Source organism: Pipistrellus kuhlii, unplaced genomic scaffold (genome assembly GCF_014108245.1).
Source record: "Pipistrellus kuhlii isolate mPipKuh1 unplaced genomic scaffold, mPipKuh1.p scaffold_m20_p_39, whole genome shotgun sequence".
Taxonomy (NCBI): domain Eukaryota; kingdom Metazoa; phylum Chordata; class Mammalia; order Chiroptera; family Vespertilionidae; genus Pipistrellus; species Pipistrellus kuhlii.
The window spans coordinates 3,303,411-3,327,253 of NW_023425539.1; the positions used below are offsets into that span (position 1 = coordinate 3,303,411).

Sequence of the window (23,843 nt, forward strand, 5' to 3'; positions counted from 1 at the left end):
TTACCAAAAAATACATATTTTTTGCCAATCTGACAAAAAAAAAAAAGGTTTAATTTTGATTCATTCACACTGGTCAGTCATTGTGTTTGCTGTTGTTATTTTGTAATTCAACCATCTTAGGGAAAAGAGTTCAGTGCCTGACTAAATAGTTAGGTATTGCATGTTTTAAAAATCAATAAAAAACAAACAAACAAAAACAACAAAAGCCCCACATCTTTGGGTGAGGATTAAAAAGTAAATAAATAAAAGGGAAAAAATCAATCACACAAACTAAATGTGAATGGAGCAAAATTTTCTCAACCTTTAGTATGGTTTTCTATCTAGAGACCCTGAACTGACTTTCAAAATAATACATGCACAAGCTCACAATTTGTTTTTGTTTTTTTGTTTTTTTTTGGTCCCTTCCAGTTTTATGAAGACTTCAACCCCCAAAAAGTCAACAAAACCTTTTTCCCCTCTTGCTGGCAATTGTGGGTGATGTAGATGAACTTAAGCAACTCCTCAGCTCAGCCTCCAACCTTTTTTCTTGTCCTATAGAATGAGAACTTAAACTAGCTTATTTACATGACAATGATAGTCCAAGGGCAGCCTTGGGCACCTGCTTTGTCCTTCCTTCTTTTCTCAACTAACTCTCCCCCCATTCCCCCCCTCCACCCCACTCTGACCTCAGAGTTTTCATTTTCACGGTTCTCTTTCCCCTTCAGAGCTCACACAGGGGTCACGCCCCTGGATGGCAACTTTCTGATTCCCCGTCTGCTTCGTGTCTGAGAGCCTGGAGGACAGAGAGATGGAAGTGCATTCCCTCCCCTGCCCAGTGCGCACAGACAGGTGTGCACACACCGGGACAGGCTCCTTCCAGCAGGAGCCGCCCTCCCTCTGGGACCCGCCAGGCCTAGGCAGGTGACACATCCCCCTGAGAAGATAAGGGTGTAAGTTTGTAAGGGGGAGAAAATGAGATGAAATTTAGAGTTATCACACTCCAGACTCCCACCTTTTTCTTTTCTCCAGCCCCTTCTTCCTTCAGCAAAATGTATGACTCTGAGTGATTTGCAGGGGACATTCAAGAGAGGGACTTCTTTTGTCTATTCCTGGCTGAGCCTGTGTACAGTACCGGAGGGGTGGGCGGCTGTCTTTATTTATTTATTTATTTACTTACTTACTTACTTACTTATAATATATTTTATTGATTTTTTACAGAGAGGAAGAGAGAAGGACAGAGAATCAGAAACATCAATGAGAGAGAATCATCGATCAGCTGCCTCCTGCACACTCCCCATTGGGGATCTGCCCGCAACCAAGATACATGCCCTTGACCGGAATCGAACCTGGGACCTTTCAGTCTGCAGGCTGATGCTCTATCCACTGAGCCAAACTGGGCGGCTGTCTTTAGTATATGTAGATATGCACATAGACCTTGGAATGCATATTGAACAAACTCCCACTGCTCACCCATGCCCACCAGCACCACCGCTGGCTCTCAGGGCACCTGGCAGGGTGTGAATATCCTATATTTAATATGTACTATATCTAGGTATGTGTATAAGTGTGTGTAAAAAAATAAAAATACCTTGTGTGTAAACTGCCCTTTTGGGGGAAGATCTCCCAACACCTGCACTTCCAGACATGGGCCTGTATGTTCAGCTTCTGAGTTTTCTTCTGTTCTGTTCTACTTTTTTTCACTCATCTTTCTCTCTCCCCTACTCCCCAACCCCATTCCCAGGGTGTCTTGAGCTTTGAGCTGCAATGGCTCAGGCTTATAGGACAGGGTGGGGAGGACAGGGGGAGGGTAAGGCCAGCCTGCAAGGAGCTCAGTGCAAGAAAGCTGTTCTCTACAATGTGTATGGACTACGCACTGGGATGTCCTGGTGTCTAGCACTTACTGCAGGGAGCCCTGGGTGAACTGAGAGCCTGCTCTGGGACCCCATTCCAGCTTGTTTGCTGTCTGTGACTTTGGGCAAATCCCTTGATTTCTGTGTGCCTCAACTTGCTCCTCATAACATCACAGGCATGTTGTGAGAATAAATAAGGTAACATGTAAAATAAACAAATAAGTAAATATATATATAACAGGCTAGCATGCTAAGTGTCCTTTCGGGTGATGACATCATGTAGCAATGCCTGGCTTCCTCTCCCTAGTGATATATATAAAAGGCTAATATGCAGGAACTCCTCAGGAGTTCGACTGGGAGACCAGGAGTTCAATTGCTTGCTATGACGTGTGATGACCACCAGGGGACGGTGTGGAATGAAGGAAGGCCCCGGCTGGCAGCCGGAAAGCCCCAATTGGCCCTGATTACCGGCCAGGCCTAAGGACCCTATCCTTGCATGAATTTCATGCACTGGGCCTCCAGTAAATAAATAAGATATAGAGATAGGAATCAAAAGAAATAGAGCCCTGGCTGGTAGCTCAGTTGGTTAGAGTGCTCATACACCAAGTTATGGGTTCAATCCCTGATCAGAGCACAGACCATTCTGTTCCATTCCACTCGGGATGTGAATTGTCCCTTTGTCCAGCGTATTCATACTATAACCGCTATCCACTCCTTAATTTCTTAGTAGCTCGTCTTGGCTTGATGACCCAAGATCACCTGAAGCAGATGATCCTCCTTCTGCATATTGTCAGAAAGTCAATAATACCTTAATGCTAGGTCACAATGCCTATGTCTTTTACTTCACTTCGTGTTTTTTTTTTAAAGAATGAAATGTTTTCCATCATAGTGGATTCTTAAGCACATTCTCCACGTATGCAGCGTGCTAGTTGGATGTCTTTTGGTGTAATTGTTACACGATTGGCATGGATAGCACACAGGTTGGTATCTTCAAAAAGGCCAACCAGATAGACCTCACTTGCGTCCTGCAAAGCACCAATAGCTGCGCTTTGGAAGCGCAGATCCTGAGCAATTTCTCGCACCAGACGCAGGAAGGAAAGTTTGTGAATCACAGCGGACTTTTGAGAACGCCTAAGGCAGGTGTTGGCAACCTATGGCTCCAGAGCCGCACACGGCTCTCTTGAAGCTTCACCGCGGCTCCGACAACTTGCAAGCCCGTGTGAAAATGAAGGTAACGTCTTACAGCCCTGATGTGCTGACACTGTGCACTGAGGTTCAGGAGCAACAATCCCATTAACCAGGTAAATTAAATATTTTACCTGGTTAAATCGATAAAATATACTTTTTTTTTTTACAAAACCAATATATATTACATATGGTGTCTTTAAACAAAAACACATAAATCTGTTATGTATTGGTTAGTTTATAGAAATATCATGACCGGAAGTTCACAGGAGCCTAACCCTGTGTTTCCCATAGGAGCAGTAGCTATTAATTTGCAAAAATATATTTTACATTGTTAAGTGAAAAAGTCCTTTTTTTCTTCAGATTGACAGCTAACTGCACGATCCGGTATATAGCATTAAGGTAAGAAACAATATATGCAGTGTTATATTTGTTTTAAATGTCGCAATGGTTTTGCGGCTCCCAGGTTTTTTTTTCCTTCGGAAACGGGTCCAAGTGGCTCTTTATGTCTTAAAGGTTGCAGACCCCTGGCCTAAGGTCACGAAGTGCCACGGTACCTGGCCCAATGAGTTTTCTTCACCCTTCCAGTAGAGGGCGCACTCTTTGGAGCGGCTTTGGTAGCCAGTTTCTTCCTCAGTGCTGTACCACCGATTGATCTGTGTGTGGGCAGTCTGCTTTGTATGAGCCATGGTACAGAGACCTCTTTACCCACCCCGCTTCTCCTTGGTTGGAGCTCAGCGAGCTGGAGGTGGTGCAGGCTTTTTCCATGAGGTCTTAAACAACTTACATAACTTCTCTGGGCCTCAATTTTCTAATCAATCAAACGGGGATTTGGACAGCACCTTCCTCACTGAGTAATTGCGAGAACAAGGGAGAAAATGAATAGAAATGTCCTCAAACAGCACCCAACACCTCATTTTGTAGCTCTTGTTAACTAATAGAATGCAATACTAAAGTATCCCCTTATGGAACTTGCTGTAGAATTTTATTATTATAATTTATTTAACTTTTTCTCTAGTAATGAACATCCAGAGATAATCACGATTAAGTGTATTTGACTTTGGAGTTGAGCAAAACTGGGTTGGAATCCCATGTCTACCACTTCTTATTGGAATGGCCTTGGGAAAGTGATGTACCTCTCTGATCTTCAGTTTCTTCATCTACATAACGGAAATCATAAGCCTATAGTTAATCTCCATTACTTACAGATCCTGGTTTGATGAATTTGCCTGCTTGCTGAAATTTCTTTGTAATCCCCAAGTTGATATTCACGATGCTTTTGTACACGTCCACTGGCACGTGCAGGACAGTGAAAAATTGGAGTTGCCCAGTTTGTACTTTCCCAGTTGAGGTTGAACAAAGCAACACTTTGCCTTTTTGTTTCAGCCCTCATACTGTAAACAAGAGCTCTTTTTGTGGTCTATTTAGTAGCACTTTTTTTTTTTTTTTTTTTTTTTAGCAATTTTGTGCTTTCTGTTGGTGATTGTACTATTTAAAATAGCTACCGAGCATCTTGCTGAAGAGCTGTGTACTGTTCATGAGTGCGAGAAGGCTGCTGTGGAGAAAAGAGGGAGAAAATCCACGTGCTAGATAAGCTTCAAGCAGGCATGCGTTATACCAGTGGTGCTGCTGACCATGATGAGTCCAATATTTAGGAATCAACAATATAATATATATTACAGCTCTAGCTGGTTTGGCTCAATGGATAGAGCGTCGCCTGTGGACTGAAGGGTCCTAGGTTCGGTTCCGGTCAAGGGCATGTACTTTGGTTGCGGGCACATCCCCAATAGGGATTGTGCAGGAGGCAGCTGGTCGATGTCTGTCTCTCATCGATGTTTCTAACTTTCTATCCCTCTCCCTTCCTGTCTGTAAAAATCGATAAAATATACTTTTTTTTTTTTTTTTACAAAACCAATATATATTACATATGGTGTCTTTAAACAAAAACACATAAATCAGTTATGTATTGGTTAGTTTATAGAAATATCATGACCGGAAGTTCACAGGAGCCTAACCCTGTGTTTCCCATAGGAGCAGTTGTCAGTGATTCATTATTTCAGCATTCAGTACCATGTTTTGCATATAACTACCATAAACAATGAATACTGACTGTATCGCAGAAGGTTGTTGTAGCGGGGCTCAGCTAAACTGTTGCAGGCAGGTGTTCAGCCTTGTGCCTTGCACCTGGGAGTGAGGGCCAGTGCAGGGTGGGAATGGGATGAAACTCTAGATATTCTTTTTTTTTTAAAATATATATTTTATTGATTTTTCACAGAGAGGAAGGGAGAGGGATAGAGAGCTAGAAACATCGATGAGAGAGATACATCGACCAGCTGCCTCCTGCACACCTCCCACCGGGGATTTGCCCTTGACCGGAATCGAACCCGGGACCTTTCAGTCCGCAGACCGACGCTCTATCCACTGAGCCAAACCGGTTTCGGCTCTAGATATTCTTGACAGTTTGATTCTGACACCTATCTAAGTACCACACAATTCAAAGCAGGAGTATATTTTACTGAAAGCCATGGAGACCTAGAAACTTCACAACAAAACGCTCAGGCTAAGCCACAGGATTCTCTCCCAGAAAGCCTCCGATAAGCCATTTTCTTGCAAATAACAGATTACTTTTGCAAAAATTAGATGACCTAGCTCATGGTCATCATTAACCTTCTGGAATGAAATGACAATGGCAAATGAGTGATATTGTTCTCATTTTTCACTTTTCTAAACTAGCAGGGAGTTCCTACTCCTTTTCCTCCTCATGGGCATTTTGATAGTAAAAATGCCACATTTTGTTGATTATTACATTATACATCTATCCTTATGTAACATCATAAAAAAGGGCAAGTATGTCACAAGAAGTTCAAAAAGAAAATCCGTAATTTTCATTTCAAAGATACTGAAACAAGATCCAGCGATCAAGTTAAACAGCTAAGGGACAGACCTGAGTGAGACCTGTCTGCTCCCACCTGTGCATTGTATTACTGCATTGTTCTCCGATTTGACTTGGATGAGTAACAGTAGAGTCTAGACAGACTTTTCCATAAGAGATTGCACTGTTCTTTCTATTAGCCCAAAGCTCCATGCTTCCCTCCTCTCCCCCATTCCTGGAATACTCTTCTTCATCTCTTCTCTAATTCTTACTCATCTTTTGGGTTCTAGCTACGTCACTTACTCAGAGATGTCATGTCTGACCACTCCCTTTGCCTTCCCCTAAAACATCCCTTCCCCAATTCTTCCATAACATTCTGTACTTTCCTCCATAGCACGCATCACAATTTTCAGTTAGATGTCCATTTGTGTGTGCATTTGTCTTCTCCATTAGGTTCTTGATCCTATGTAAGCCAGGACCCAATCTACTTTGTTTTCTACTGTAAATCCATTGCTTAGCACAGTACCATATGCAATATAGGCCCTTAAATAAATGTTCATTGCAAGAATAAATGAATGAATGAAAAGTTGTCTATCACACACTACTCTGGTGAAGGATAACTTGGGATGAAAATGGATGTTACTGACAGTATTTTAACGATTGGTGTTTGGTTTCATCATCCTCTACTCCCTCATCCCCACCCCCACCCCAATCTCTACCCTTACCATAGAGCAGCATTTGTCTAGTACATTTAATCTCCTAGTGTCAGACCTAGTCTCTATGAATTTGGAGACTGGCTTTTGGAATAGATACACTTACCAGGACTCATTCAATTCGTAGGATTTTGGGCTTAAAAATTCTTACTGAAATAAAGTTTATTTCATATACTTTTGGAATAACTCCAGGCATTCACCATTCAATGTGAATACTTCAATATTATTCTGGAATAAGTCCAAGGTAATCACCATTCAGAGGAAAAGACATTTGTTTTGTTTTGCTAAAACTGAACTCCAGCTATAAGAAAGACACTGCTGAATTTATAAATAATTTTGGGCATTTTAGGTATCTAAGAATGAATATTGTTTTTATATATTTATAGTATACATATTTCTTTACTTGTATTGGTATACTACAAACTTTTTACTATATATTTTAATTTTAATTAATAATTGCTCCTAATTGTAAAAATAAACATATTCTTTGTAGAGATTTTAGAAAATAAAGAAAAGCATGAAGGAGAATCAAGAAATATAGAGAAACAAAAGAAAAAGCAGTCAAATAGTCAAAATTTCACCACCTGGAGATAACCATTGTTAATACTTTGGCATAATTTTTCTCATCCCCTAGGCACACACACTCATATATAATGTATATAACATATATAACATGTATATTTGTATGTATACAAAATATGTATATATATGTGTGTGTGTGTGTGTGTGTGTGTGTGTGTGTGTGTGTATATATATATATATATATATATATATATATATATATATACTGTCCTAAGTGTCCATTCGGGTAATGAATGACATCATGTAGCAATGCCTGGCTTCCTCTCCCTAGCAATGACTAACCTCCTTGCAGTTTCTTTAGCCTAGGAACATGACTTGCTTTATAGCCAGGTGGAAACATTTCACACTTTAACCAAATGTCTGTGAAGCATTTTCCCGTGCCTCCTCTCATTTGATCTTCACAGAATCCTGGAGTAGGTAGATAGAAGATACAGTGTAATTCTATTTTCTTTTCATTAGCTGAAAAACAGAGATTTAGAAAGTTTAGAAACTTGACCCGACTGAAAAGAAGTAAGAAATAATGGACCTTGAAAATGACTTCAGATTTTCTCATCGTGCAGAATATAGTCAAGCACTGCTGCATATACTTTTATGCCATGACTTTCTTCTTTATTCCTAAGTTCTTATTCAGCATTATATGTATAAGCAGTTATTTCAGAACAGATAACCTGAATGGTGTCATTTTTAGTCTCCTTTATATCCTAGTACTTATTTATGGGGCCTTCACAACCGCATGATAACTTGGCTGAGTGTAGAATTCGTAGGCTATATTTTATTGCCTTATGTTTTACAGGGTTGCATAAACTTGAGTCCAGCTTGAGTTTAGTTCCTTTGGAGATACTACTCTGTTTTGTTGTTTTTCCCTGTCTGAGTTATTTATTTATTTGTTTGTTTGTTTGTTTCTTGTTTTTTTTTTTTTTTTTTTTTTTTTTTTTTTTTTTTTTTTTTTTTTTTAGAGAGAGAGAGTGAAAAGGGGGGAGAAGGAGGAGGAGGAGAGAAAGAGAAAGATCTACTTGCTCCATTTATTTATGTATTCGTTGGTTGTTAATATGTGCCCTGACTGGGAATCAAACCCATAGCCTTGGTGTATCAGGACAATGCTCTAACCAAATGAATTACCCGACCAGGGCCCGTTCATTGCAAGAATAAATGAATGAATGAAAAGTTGTCTATCACACACTACTCTGGTGAAGGATAACTTGGGATGAAAATGGATGTTACTGACAGTATTTTAACGATTGGTGTTTGGTTTCATCATCCTCTACTCCCTCATCCTCACCCCCACCCCAATCTCTACCCTTACCATAGAGCAGCATTTGTCTAGTACATTTAATCTCCTAGTGTCAGACCTAGTCTCATAAATTGACAGAATACAGTAGAATCTCAGAAGGGGAAAACAGGGCAGGAGTAGAAGTAATAATTAAATAATTATCATAACACTTAAGCCTTCTGACATAATGAATGAAAAGAAACCAACATCTAGACTAGCCAAGTGACATTTTTCTATTCTATGCTGGGCACTATTTTAGGTATTGGGGATATATCAATAGGGAGAATAAATGTTTACATTTTTATTGATTGGATTTTCTGAGTCTGTTATATATATCATTCACTTTTGTTCTGATTTTTCAAGGGGAGCTCATCCTTTGAGAAACAGTCCATGGTTTTCTTCCTTTGTTCATCTTAACAGAGGGATATGTGCATGTCCAGCTTTGTGTAATACTTAAGTAGGGATTATAGTGAATTCTATTAGAGATTAAAAGATTGAAAATGATACCGTGTTTCCCCAAAAATAAAACATCCTCCGAAAATAAGATCTAGTACTTACAGGTTTCCTTCTGAGTGAAATATAAGGCACCCCCCCGAAAATAAGGCCCCCCTAGGCTGAACATGAGAGATTTGGTCCACTGATTCTGAAAGAAATGGAGTCACAAGAAATTCATCAGGAAATTCAGGAATTGGATTGTTATGATGATGTTCCAGAAGATGATGACATGATTGTCATTGAATAAATGAGTAAATTCTTGATACTGTGGGATTCACAGTTTGTCTGGTTTGTGTTGACAACTACTGTACTACCGTACCGTATACAGGTAATAAATTTCCTTTATTTTCATTTAACAATAAATGTGTACCGTATTCTTCTTCATGGAAAAATAAGACATCCCATGAAAATAAGACCTAGCGCATCTTTGGGAGCAAAAATTAATATAAGACACTGTCTTATTTTCAGGGAAACAGGGTATAATTGTATGTCCTGACTATCTGTCCAGCTGCCCTAGCCTCACTTCCAACCCCAAGAATGGTCACAGAATTCCCTCAGAGTGATAATATATTTTCCTGAAGTAGAATCTTGAGCTGGCCCTTCCTTCTAATTGAGCCCCTCTACACATGAACCAGCAGAAACTCCTCAACGTTTCTGGCTTGTGGAAGTTTGTTCCTCTCTGTTTATTCCTTTGATCTCTTCTATGTGAATTTATAAGCCTGTTCTCACAAAACCATTTTATTTAAAAGCCACAAAATAATATTTTTTCTATGTTAAGAGGGTTAGAAAAATGCTCAAGACTCATAATTATATGTAGTTTTGAAATTTTTCATAAAGGGTCTCAAACCCTTGGGAAGCTATGTGGCCTTGTGGGAATCAGAATGAAGGCTGATTATGATACATAATTTCACTGTAGCTTTGAACAAAACTATTTGAACTTCAGGTTCTCTAATCTCAGATCTTCTTACGTGGAAACTCTTTGAACTGTTCAAAGATAGACACTAAGGAAATCTGAAGGCTTTTTGTTATTGTTTGAATGTTATTATAGCCATGAGCACTTTCAAGCTAGGCCAAAGTGTGACCCCTGAAGGCATATAGCAAATGAGGTCTAGTTGCTGGGAAGCTCAGATATGCAAATCAGTCCTGAATGTAGCCTTGAAGGGACATAGCTTTGGACACTCATATGGTGTAAAGTCCAAGAGAGTGGTAATGTGGACCCACATTTTTGTTAGGTCAAATTTTTGTAATATACTATGCCAGACTTATCTGAAATTAGTTGTCCTCTCTTATTCATGAAAATGAAAACCTTTTGTACTTCTGGCCAAGATGGGCAACAGATGTTGTGTATCTTTGTGAGATGTCCTAAAAGTGTGCAAAGAAAATAATCTGTATGTTTATCTCAGAAGCTTATAGAAAATATCTTGATGCCCTAGGCAAAACTTCCAGGTCCTCCCCCTTCATACTCTTAATCTGTCCTGTATTTTACAATTCAATTTCTTTATGAAATTCCTGTAAGACTCAATATGAAATTTGCCTAATGGTGGGGAAAAACAATCTCTTTACTAAGATCCATGACACTGCAGCTGTTTCTGCACTATGGAGATAAATGGCTGTCAAGTGACTTTTTTAAAGTAACAGACATGAAATAGAGGAATAAGAATCTCCTCCTTCTGCACAATGTTGTGCAAATGCATCACATTTGTAACAATAGGCCAAAACAGAAAGGGGCACCTTAATTTGTTCTACAACTGGTTATCACACACATTGCTTTAGGAGCGAGATATATATCAGTAAACAAAACATAATACCTGCTTCCATGTAGCTTCAAATCTAGTGGGAAGACTAATTAAATATATTAATTAGGATAAGGTGTTATGAAGGAAATGATAAGATATAATAAAGGCATGTAAGAGTAGAAGAGAACTGTTTATTTATTCTTTTTTTTAATTTCTTTATTGATTAAGGTATTACATATGTGTCCTTATTCCCCCATTACTCCCTTCCCCCATTTATGCCCCCCACCCCCCTGTTGTCTGTGTCCATTGGTTAGGCTTATATGCATGCATGTAGAAGAGATCTATTTATATATGGCAGGAAGGAACAAAGTCTTGGAAGTGACATTTACATTAAATTTTAGAATGAGAAGGAACCTGCTACAGGAAGAGCTAGAATAATTACAGCAGAAGAAACAGAATGTGATAAGGTATTAGGCAGGTGAATAGTTGTGCTACTAAAAGAAATGCTGGCCCTAGCCGGTTTTGCTCAGTGGATAGTGTTGGCCTGTGGATCAAGGGGTCCCGGGTTTAATTCTGGTCAAGGGCACATACCTCGGTCGTAGGCTCCTTCTCGGCCTGGATCCTGGTCTTGGTGCGAGCAGGAGGCAACCAATCGACGTGTTTCTCTCACATCGATGTTTCTGTCTTTCTCTTTCTCTAAAAATCAATAGAAAAATGTTTTCAGGTGAGGATTAAAGAAACAAATGCTGAAGAAAATTAAGAGGAGTTTGTATGTGGTTTGAAGAGGAAATTGGTAATTTATCTTTAAAACTTGTTACATTTGGAGTACTGATTAAATTCTTATTATTTCTAGTGGTGACTGGGCAGAATGTATAGGCCCCCTTTGTAATGTTAACACCTTATTTATACTTTATTATATTATTCAGTCTTATGATATATATATTTTTAAAATATATTTTATTGATTTTGTACAGAGAGGAAGGGAATCGAACCCGGGACCCTTCAGTCCCCAAGCCGACGCTCTATCCATTGAGCCAAACCGGTCTCGGCTTATGATATTTTTGAATTTTCAGAATACTCATGCCTGAGTTGGAGTTTGGAATAAGAGAAAACTCTACTAAAATCTGTAACACTGCATCTGTTTCTGAATTATGGAAATAAATGGTTCTCTATGTCACCAGTCTTAGACAAGTGGCTATTTCTTTTTTGTAATGGGCATGAGATGAAGAAAGAATAATTTGTCCAATGACGAACAATCTTTGCTGGCAGCACACAAGCTGAGGAGAATGCAATGATACTCACATTCATTGAGCATCTACCATGTGGCAGGCACTGTACTGGGCTCAGGAATAACTCAGAGAAAAAAACAGTCAAGACTTGGAGCTTACAGACTAATAAGGTAAATGAGAAAATTTAACGTACAAATAAAATAACTGCAAACAGTAGCAAGTTCTATAAAAGAAACAAATACAGGAAATAAGTGGGAGGAGGGGGTGACACTAGATTGAGTATTTAGGGAAATCTTCCTTGAGTAGGTGACATTTACTTAAGCTGATTTCTAAAGGATGAGGAATCCGTCATAACAAAATTAAGGGGGGTGGCTGGCCATCGATGAACCACCAAATTGTTTTATGTGGTATTTGGCCTTGAAAAGTTAAGGCAGGCAGAACAGCTCATATTGGGATATTTAGAAGTGGCACAGTGAGGAGGGAGGTTTTGGGAGTGGTCTGTCTCATGGGAGTATTTTATCACTGGCATTGTTTGTTTTTTAAATATATTTTTATTGATTTCAGAGAGGAAGGGAGAAGGAGAGAGAGAGATAAAAACATCAATAATGAGAAAGATTCATTGATCAGCTGCCTCTTGCATTCTTTCTTCAAGGGATAGAGCCTACAACCTAGACATGTGCCCTTGACCAGAATCGAACCCGGGACCCTTCAGTACGAAGGCCAATGCTTTATCCACCAAGCCATACCAGCTAGAACTATTACTGGAATTGTTTAAAATTGCCCACACATGGTGATAAAAAAAAAAAAAAAAGGCAGAGTGACATTTCGTCAATTTTACTGTTATTTTAAACTTTTTTGTAGACAAAGCCCCATCAAGGACTAAATAGTGTCCCCCCTCAAAAGATGTTCACATATTAATCCCTGAAACCTATGAATATTACCTCACATGGTAAAAGAGTAAACATTACCGATGTGAAAAGATTTGATTAAGGATTTTGAGAGTGTGTATCATATTATCTTTAAGTAAGCTGAATGCTGATATTAGGCTGAGAAATTAAATTACCCAGTTCTTAAGATATATTTTAATAGTGCTATTAGTGTAGAATTTGATGCTGTGTTGGGAGAAATGTTTTTTTTACATCCAAGTTTGCTGACACCCACGTAAATTCACCCAAATTAAGTTACCTGTCTGGCCCATGTGCACATTTTATAGAGCCATTTTATTGTAAAAGGAGGCCTCCTGGCGGTTCAAGTGGGCCCTTTGAGCTGAGACTACAGCCCTGAACCTGGTCACAAGTGTAGGTTCAGTCACTGGCCAGCATTAGAAACACCGAATCTTACTAACCAGACTCACAAGTTTGGCAAGTGACAAAATTCAAGTGTTTAAAATATTCTATACCTATACCTATACCTATACCTATACCTATACCTATACCTATACCTATACCTATACCTATATCTATATCTATACCTATACCTATACCTATACCTATACCTATACCTATACCTATACCTATACCTATATCTATATCTATATCTATACCTATACCTATACCTATACCTATACCTATATCTATATCTATATCTATATCTATATCTATATCTATATCTATATCTATATCACCCTAAGTGACTGTTACAACCCAATGGCTAGAACGACTGGTTGACCAGTTGCTATGATGTGCACTGACCACTGGGGGCAGAAGCTCAATGCAGGAGCTGCCCCTGGTGGTCAATATGCTCCCATAGGGGGAGTGCTGCTCAGCCAGAAGCCAAGCTCACGGCTGGCAAGCACAGTTGCAGTGGCAGGAGCCTCTCCCAACTCCGTGGCAATGCTACCAAGCAGTGGTGGCATGGCACCCGGCCCAGTTCTGGCTCCTCCCTGGCTGCCTGCCCTTTGGTGCACTGCTACATCCCTCAGGGGATGTCCAACCGCTAGTTTAGGCCTGATCCCCACAGGCCAGGGATCAGGCCTAAACCGGAAGTCAGATATCCCCTGAGGGATCCTGGATTGTGAGAGGGCACAGGCCAGGCTGAGGAACACCGCTCTTGTCCCCCTAGTAGTTTAATAAAATACATATTTAGAATTTATGTGTACTTTCTCTCCTTATAAAGAAGTTATATATAATGCAAGGTTTTATTCAGATGATAGGTAGGTCAGTGGTCGGCAAACTCATTAGTCAACAGAGCCGAATATCAACAGTACAATGATTGAAATTTCTTTTGAGAGCCAAATTTTTTAAACTTAAACTTCTTCTAATGCCACTTCTTCAAAATAAACTCGCCCAGGCCATGGTACTTTGTGGGCCAAAGAGCTGCATGTGGCTTGTGAGGCACAGTTTGTCAACTGGGAGAAATGTTTTTTACATTTCTGCATGCCTTCTTGCAGCTGACAAGAGGTCAAAGAACTGCATGTGGCTTGTGAGCTGCCGTTTGTCAACCATGGAGCTAGGTGATGACATCAGAGCAATCAGAATAAGTTTGATGAATGTTTTATACTAGGCAGCCTCTGAAATAAGCTTTAATGATTCCTTCTGTGAGTGTATAGTATTCATATCTTCCTGTGATCCTCTCCCAATTGTGTGTAGGTTGGACTCACTTCTAACTATAGTATGGGGTGTTGCTTCTGAGATTAGGTTACAAAAGGACTGTGGCTTCATCTTCAGTGCTCTCTTGCTCTGTTGCTCACTCTGAGGGAAAGTAATTGCTATGTTGTGGACTGTCCTATGGAGAGGCCTCTATTCAGTGAGAAACTGAGACCCTCAGTCCAACACCTCACAAGGAACTGATCCTTCCAACAACCACATGAGTGAGCTTGAAAACAGATGCCCCCAGCAATCTCATGAGACACCTTGAACCAGAGGCATCCAGCTAAGCAACATCAGGATTTCTGACCTTCAGATACTGTGATATAATAAATGTTTGTTGCTGTACATCTGAAACTAATATAAAATAACTAGAGGCCTGGTGCATGAAATTTGAGCACCAGGGGGTGGGGAGGGTGGTGTCTCTCAGCCCAGCCTGCACCCTCTCCCAACAATCTGTGATCCCTCTCACAATCCAGGACTGCTGGCTCCCAACCACTTGCTTGCCTGCCAGCCTGATCACTCTCTAACCACTTCTCTGCCAGCCTAATTGATGCCTAACTGTTCCCCTGCCAGCCTGATTGCCCCTAATTGCCCTCTCCTGCAGGCCTAGTTGCCCCCAACTGCCCTCCTCTGCTGGCCATCTTGTGGCAGCCATCTTGTATGTTGTAGTGATGGTCAATTTGCATATTACCTCTTTATTATATAATATATTGAATGTCCACTGTAATTGAAAAAGAAGTTTGTTGTTTTAAGGCCTTGAATTTTGGGGGTAAATTGCTGCACAGCAATCAATAATATAATACCAATCACATAACTTTTAAAATACTAATTTAAAAACAATAAATGAAAATAGGAAGGGAAATAAAATTAATATGTTGTAGTTTTCATGTTTACACTATTTATTTTCTTATCACTTAGGCATTTTAATCACACTGACTAGATTCTCTTTAGTTAATTTTATCCAGCTTATGTTGAATCTTACTGGTTTGATTCTCAGGGAGTGGTCTTTTTTTTTTTATAAATATATTTTATTGATTTTTTACAGAGAGGAAGAGAGAGGGATAGAGAGTTAGAAACATCAATGAGAGAGAATCATCGATCAGCTGCCTCTTGCACATCCCTCACTGGGGATGTGCCCGCAACCAAGGTACATGCCCTTGACCGGACTCGAACCTGGGACCTTTCAGTCCGCAGGCGGACACTCTACCACTGAGCCAAACCGGTTTCGGCAGGGAGTGATCTTTTATCCAACTTCTGGCTGCATCTAACTATGGACTCCAATATACCTGCATATACATACTGACAACTAAGTATTTATTGATTAATTCATACACAAATTCATTTTGTCAACTGAATACTCAAAAATGAATCCATAATGGCATATTAATTTTCTTGGTTTTTTTTCTTCGCATTAATGTTTACAGGATAGTTGGATGTTGGATTTATTCATTGTTGTAAAAAATTATCTTTATTGTTGAAAGAAATACGGATGTACCCCGCTCCAGCCCTTCCCCTCCACCCCCCCGCCCCTGCCGCCCAAATTATTTCATTAAAAAAAAAACTTTTTAGGTCCCAGGTTCAATTCCGGTCAAGGGCATGTACCTTGGTTGCGGGCACATCCCCAGTAGGGGATGTGCAAGAGGCAGCTGATGGATGATTCTCTCTCATCGATGTTTCTAACTCTCTATCCCTCTCTCTTCCTCTCTGTGAAAAATCAATAAAATATATTTTAAAAAAATAAAAAATAAAAAAATAAAATTATGAGAAACAAATCCTTTGTTAAAAAAATAAAAAACGTTTAAAAAAAGGAATAAATTATTCAATGTACAACATTTAGAGAAAATAGAAAAGCCAAAAAGAAAAAAACTAAAAATCAAGTTTGAACTTGCTACTCAGAAAGAACTGCTATTTGAGACAGAATTTACTATTGTTTTTATTTTTATTTATTTACTTATTGTTTTTATTTTACTTATTTTTATTGATTTGAGAGAGAGAGGGAGAAAAACATCGATGTGAGAGAGAAACATCAGTCAAGTACCTCCTGGGGATCAAATCCACAATCTGGGTATGTGCCCTGACCCAGAATAGAACCCAAGACCCTTCAGTGCACAGAGCGAGGCTGGAACTTTGCCACACCAGCCAGGGCTATTTTTATTTTTTAAAGATTACAAATAAAGACTTTTTACTTGCCACCATTAAAAGTCTGAATTTTAAACAGATTCTTGAACTGGAAGCTCATATTCATCAGCTCATTCAAATTTAGCACCTATCTCACCCCCAATAGCTTTTCCAGAACTACTATCTTCACCATAAAGCTGAGTGTTCCCAATTCACACTTAGGCTTTCTCAGCATATTTTTCCTAATGAAGACATCATGGAACAGATAAAGTAGATTGATAAGCCTTTTTTATGTGTCTTCTAACGATTTCTTTTTTAAAAAAAATATTTTTATTGATTTCAGAGAGAAAGGAAGAGAAAGAGATAGAAACACCAGTGATGAGAGAGAAGCATTGAGCTGACTCCTACCCGCCCTACACTGGGGATTGAGTCCACAACCTGGGCATGTGCCTTTGACCTGAATCGAACCTGGGACCCTTCAGTCCATAGGCCGATGCTCCATCCGCTGTCCCAAACTGGCAATGGTTTCTAATGCTTTCTATAATAACTTTACTTATTTGCAATTAATTTAATGTCCACTTTTTTCAAGTCATTTGTCTGCACCTCTTAGGTCATGGTTTCCATTTTCTTCAGTATTTGGTGAACCTGTTGGTGCTGAAGAGCGCTTCTGAATCTGATTATTGTGATGGTTTTGTTTTTTTTTTGTTTTTTTTTAGTAAAACCAACACAGAATAAACAAAGCAAATAACCATCAATAGTCTTGACAACAGGAGCTTCAATCATGGTCTGCTATTTTTTGACCATGGAGCACATTTTGTCTCTATGATAAGACCCATGCTGTGAAAAGTTAATCAGTCAGTTTTTGCCCTGAACATTCTTGGTATTTAATTGAATTTTCTAAATGCAACTTCATTCTGCCGGTCAACAAAACTCACTTCACAAACACGACCCTTGAGGTCATCACATGCAATTTTGATTCCTTGAATTTTTGTGACTAGTGTTTCCCCAATATTTTTATATTTGACATAGTTGGTGTTTTCACATCATATCAATCTTTTATAACTAGATTAACCACTTTTCTTCTTGGCAACCTTTTCACTATTTCTCATAAGATGCTTGTTCTTGCCGACTGCTATGGTGCTGATCAGAGAGCCAAAAGGCTATTTACCTATCCTTTTCAAAATTGGGAAAACACTCTACTCTTGGTTAACTTGATAACTGACTTCTCTAAAACTTGGTTTCCTTAATGAAATTTTATATCAGAAGTTTAGTTTTGTATATCTAATATTTTAAAATTTAGCATTACTAATATTTACAGTATTTTAAAAAATTGAGAGAGAGAGAAAGAGAGAGAGAGAGAGAGAGAGAGAGAGAGAGAGAGAGAGAGAGACATCAATTTGTTGTTCCATTTATTTATGCATTCATTGGTTGATTCTTGTATGTACCCTGACCAAGGATCGAACCCAAACCTTGTTGTATTGGGACAGCATTCTAACCAACTGAGCTATCTGGCCAGGGTAGTATCACTAATATTTAATATTTAGTACCACTTACTGATGTTATAAACACTATCATCTACAACTTTATTTAGATTCTCTTATTTAAATTTCACTACACCTTGTGTGTTAGGCACTAATATTACTTCCATTTTTCAAATGAGTAAAGCAGGGCTTAGAGAGGTTAAATAATGTGCCCAAACAAGGTTAGAAAGCTAAGCAGTTTCAGTACAGATTCTGTCTGGTGACAAACTTAACCACTCAGCTATAGTTTCTGCTTCAATCCTCCCTGCCCCCCAATACTTTTCTTAAAAGCAAATTGTCAGTTTTGAAAACTTCTATACTTAGAAAAGTCATCATACTCCAGTTATTAGAAGACTAACCTACTTTACCTCTATTCAATTCCTTTGAAAGTTTTTTGAAGTTAGTGTCTCTAGGCAAAAATATTAACACCTGAATGAAATATATATGAATAAAATTCTTCCCTTGCTGAAATGAAACAGTGGATGTTACCAGTGATTTGCCTCATTTTGAAACTGGAATTATCATCAGAAAGCTGATTTTTATTTATAGAAAACTACATAGTACTGTTTCTGATGATAATTTCTGTAAAATTATATTTAATCAGTGCAGTTGAAAAACTAGATTCTCACAGCTAAATTTCTTGCTAGTGTATAGTTTTATTATAATGAAATAAAGGAGTAGTCTGGGAATGAAGAGCAGAGATATGATCATGTGAAATATATTTATTTCAAATATATTTAACTGAGTTCCAAAGAAATATTTATTTTAAATATATTTAACTGAGTTCCAAAACTGTATCAATAAGAGAAATGGGGTTTTAAAAAATTCAAGTAACCACCTTAGCCTGTTTGGTTTAGTAGATGGAGCGTCAGCCTGCGAACTCAAGGGTCTCTGGTTCGATTCCAGTCAAGGTCATGTACCTTGGTTATGGGCACATCCCCTGTGGGGGGTGTGCAGAAGGCAGGCGATTGTTGTTTCTCTCTCATCAATGTTTCTAACTCTCTCTCTCTCTCCCTTCCTCTCTGTAAAAAATCAATAAAATATATTTAAAAAATTCAAGTAACCAAAAGCATAATATGTGGTACATAAAAAGTGCCTAATAAATATTTGTGAATGAAAAAATGAATAAAAATATTTTATTGCTTTCAGTCTTCAAATTGCCTCATAGTCCTTGAATTCATATTTTATAAGCAATCATAATATATACATATAATTTACTTTGCTTTTGGCACTTGAGTTACAGTGTCAACATTTTTCCATGTTGTTGTAAAATATGACTATAATCTTTTAAAGTACCGATTGAAGTTACAACACTTCTAAGTCAGATCACAAATGACTGTTAACAGGAGTAAATCCAGGTTTGGGGGGCTCTTATTGAGGAAAAAAATTACAAAAATGTTACTTGAAAAATTTTTAGGAATATATCCTAAGAAATTGGAAATATTAATCAGAAAGAACATATGCACCCCTATGTTCATAGCAGTGCAATTTACAATAGCTAAGATTTGGAAACTGCCCAAGTGTTCATCAGCAGATGAGTGGATAAAAAACTGTGGTGCATTTACACAATGGAATACTATGCAACTTAAAAAAACAACAACAACAAACTCTTACCATTTGCAACAGCATGGATGGACCTGGAGAGTATTATACTAAGCAAAATAAGCCAGTCAGAGAAAGATTAAGTATCACATAATTTCATTCATATGTGGATTATAATGAACAAAATTAACTGATGAACAAAATAGATCCAGAGACATGGAAGCATGAAATAACTGTTGAACCTCAGAGGGAAGGAGGGGGAGGGTGGCTGGGTAGGAAGGGACCAACCAAAGAACTTGTATACATATATGTATAATCCATGAGCATAGACAATGGGGTGGTGAAGGCCTGGAGTGGGGGACGAGCAAGAAGAGGTCAATGGAGGAAAAAGGGAGACATATGAAATACCTTCAACAATAAAGACTTAAAAAAAAATGGAAAAAAAATTGCAGAATAATGAAAAAATATCTAGGCGTTTCAAAAGGCCATTTCTAGAGCCCCTCCAGGTTCTTGGAGGGTCCTGTGCATGCAGGAGCCCTGGGTCTTCCATAGCTTCACAGTCCACCTGCCTCTGTTAATAACTGGACACCATCTTCCTGGTGGTTATGATATAGCTAGAGTTTTTTAGAGGTTTACTAAAGTTTTAGAAAAGTACATCACACTTCAATAGTGTCAAAAAATTAAAAAATATATATATTTTACTGAGAGAAAGGGAGAGCTAGAAACATCCACCAGCTGCCTCATGCACACCCCCTTCTGGGGATGTGCCCGCAACCAAGGTACATGCCCTTGACCGGAATCGAACCTGGGACCTTTCAGTCCACAGACCGACGCTCTATCCACTATGCCAAACAGGTTTTGGCAGTGTTAAGAGATTCTTTCTATCCAACTGACATGGAATCTTTTTCAGGCCCCATATAAACTTGGTATTTTTTAAATTATAAGCAAGCCTCCTAACTTCTTCAGGCCTCAAATTATTCACCTGTAGAATGGGCTTAATATCCACCTCAAAGAATTACAAATGAAGATAAAGATAAAATACTTGCTATAATCCTGGACAAATAGTAAATAAATGTTCAATAAATATTCATTATTATGATTACAGCAATAGTTAAACCTACCATATATAGGAACCTCCTCTCTCTCCATTATAACTTCCCATATTGACTGTACATGTCATGTGGTATAAAATGATTTTCAAAGGGTTGTGCAGATTCAATTTTTTAATTTTTAGAAAATAATGTTATTCTGAAAGGTAATATCTACCTAGAACAGAACATTTGGCAAATAGAGAGAAGAAAAAAGCACCCATAATTTCATCAGACTCATGCTATATTTCCATGTTGCATTTTTTCCTTTATGCAGATTTAATTTTATCATAATATGCTTAAAATAAGTAGACGCAATTATTCTCATTTCATAGATGTTTGATATTATGGCATTATTATTTTCAAATACATGGCAAATCTCAAAAATATTTTATATAAAACTATTTTAGAAAAATCAGATGAAAGGAACAGTACACATTCTACTGTTGTATTTCCACATTTATTAAAAATTCTTATTTTTACAAGCTTATGATCCTAGTGTACATAGAATTTAATATAATTTTTTCTTACATTATAAAGCCTTTCTTCATACTACTCCATTACTACTAACACAATATTCATAGTAACTAGAGCATCTGGAAACAAGGCTTAGTTTCCTAAACTTCATACAACTGCATGTGAAGAACTTAAGGCAAACTAAGGTGTGGTAAGTCAGAAACTCAGAATGAGTGCTCTTGGTTTGCCTGAAATTATAATATAGAAAATGTAGAAAGAGAAATTAGAACTCAGGAATTCTTGCCTTCCAACTAAATGTATAAATCAGCAAAAGAATATAAAGCATTATTAATGCTATATACACTTTTATTTCTCCTTTAGTAGATGGAAAACTATTAAATGGCAAAGACTTATTTGTCACAATATATTATTATTGGGGCTTTAGCTCTCAAAATTGTGTAAACATACTCTTACTATAAAGGGATCTTTCTTTAAAAATTAGCAAAGCCATGTGAATCCTCAACATACTGAACAGGTCACAGTCTAGTCATGGTTGTCTGGATTCAATGACATTTGCTTTTGGAAATAGGCTTTTACTTATACTATTTTAATTATACTATTGTGTTGACCTTCACTGATTTTAGTCCACAAACTCTTCCTTTAAGCATCTTTGTTCCTTTAATGATGTCCTGCTATAAGAATTCAGGTCACATTAAAAAAATTATAGCCCTAACCGGTTTGGCTCAGTGGATAGAGCGTTGGCCTGCGGATTGAAAGGTCCCAGGTTCGATTCCGGTCAAGGGCATGTATCTTGGTTGCGGGCACATCCCCGGTGGGGGGTGTGCAGGAGGCAGCTGATCAATGTTCCTTTCTAATCGATGTTTCTAACTTTCTATCCCTCTACCTCTTTCTTCCTCTCTGTAAATAAACCAATAAAATGTATTTTAAAATTATTAAGTAGACATTGAGGAAGCAATTCATGTGTCAGTTCTGAATGAATGTATACACAAAATGTAGCATGCAATGGAATATTATTCAGCCTTGCAAAGGAAGGAAGTTAAGACATTATACTAAGTGAAATAAGGCAGACACAAAAGGACAAATATTGCAAGATTCTACATGTATGAAGTATCACGGAGACAGAAAAAAGAATAGAGGATACCAGGGTACTGAGGTAGGAGGAAAGGGAGCTGTTGTTTAAAGGGCACAGAGTTTCAATTTGAATGATGAGACACTTTTGGAGATGGGCAGTGGTGATAGTTGCACAACAATGTGAATGTACTTTCTGCTATTGAACTGTATACTAAAAAATGGTTACAATGGTAATTAAATACCTCAATATAACATATACTTTGAAGTATAATATATATTATACACATACATATTCAGTTTAAGAAGTATATACAGGGGTGGTAAAATTAGGTTAATAATAAATACAATAACAAATAAATAATACAAGAATAAACTTTGGCCCTAACTGGTTTGGCTCAGTGGATAGAGCGTCGGCCTGCGGACTGAAAGGTCCCAGGTTCGATTCTGGTCCAGGGCATGTATCTTGATTGCAGACACATCCGCAATAGGAGGTGTGCAGGAGGCAGCTGATGGATGTTTCTCTCTCATCATTGTTTCTAACTCTCTCTTTCCCTTCCTCTTGTAAAAAAAATCAATAAAATATATATTTAAAAAAAGAATAAAATTTGTTTTCACCATATTCAAACTGTAAACCTACTTTTGCCAATCCCTGTATAATCACCACTTAGGTCAAAAAATAAAATACTACCACAGGGTATCCCTATGTCCCTCTCCACCCTAACCCTTTCTTCCTTACTGAGTAACCACTATCCTGATTCAAAATTAGGCTGTGCTGTGATAATGCTGGGTAAGTTAAATCAACCCTACAAAATGCAATGAGAGTATTTAAATTCCAATACTTTCCATAAATGCAAAATTTATTTTCAAAACTTAGTAACTTTTAAAGTACTCTTTTCCTTCTTTTAGTCTTGAAATTTTATATTCCAAAACCTATCTTGGTTCCACAGTGGACCTCACCTGCCGAGTTAAAAAACACACACCACAACTCATTCTGTGTAGATTTTAGATTTTTATTCCTCCCGCTCTCTATTGCCTCCAACTACAAAGAAACAGTGATTTTTAAACCCTTTGTGCCCTTTTAGAAAATTACACAGATACCCCATTGTGGAACCTTATAATCCCTCTGTGGAAAGGAAGAGATTAGCATAAGAATATAAAGCAAAATTAATCCAGAATACAAAACGATTGACAGATTGTGAAGCTCTTGTAATCTTAAAAATGTACTTGTTTCCTCTTTTTTTTGTAGGGTCCCGTCCGTGGTCTCAGGGTTAAGGGAACTGAGCTTTCCCCTCTGGTTACCTGGAAAAAGGATTAAAAAAAAAAAAAAAGCCAACAGATTCTAAGGAGTTGCAAAACCAACGGATGGCTCTCAGAGTCAGTGGAATCTGCTATATCGGACGCGGGCTTGCTTGCCGGCGAGGAGTGTGGAAAGTGCCGCTCGCAGACTGCGCGGTGGAGGAGAGAAAGCGAGCGGGGAGAAAGCCATAGTGCTGACGTTGAAGGCCCGGCCCTGTGAGGTTTAACCGGG

The 23,843-nt window shown here is 38.3% G+C and overlaps 2 pseudogenes; both read right to left on the minus strand.

The window, feature by feature from the left end:
* Positions 1 to 2,688: 2,688 nt before the first annotated feature.
* On the minus strand, positions 2,689 to 3,771 carry LOC118702592 (annotated as a pseudogene).
* Positions 3,772 to 16,692: 12,921 nt separating this feature from the next.
* LOC118702477 lies at positions 16,693 to 23,418 on the minus strand (annotated as a pseudogene).
* Positions 23,419 to 23,843: the final 425 nt, after the last annotated feature.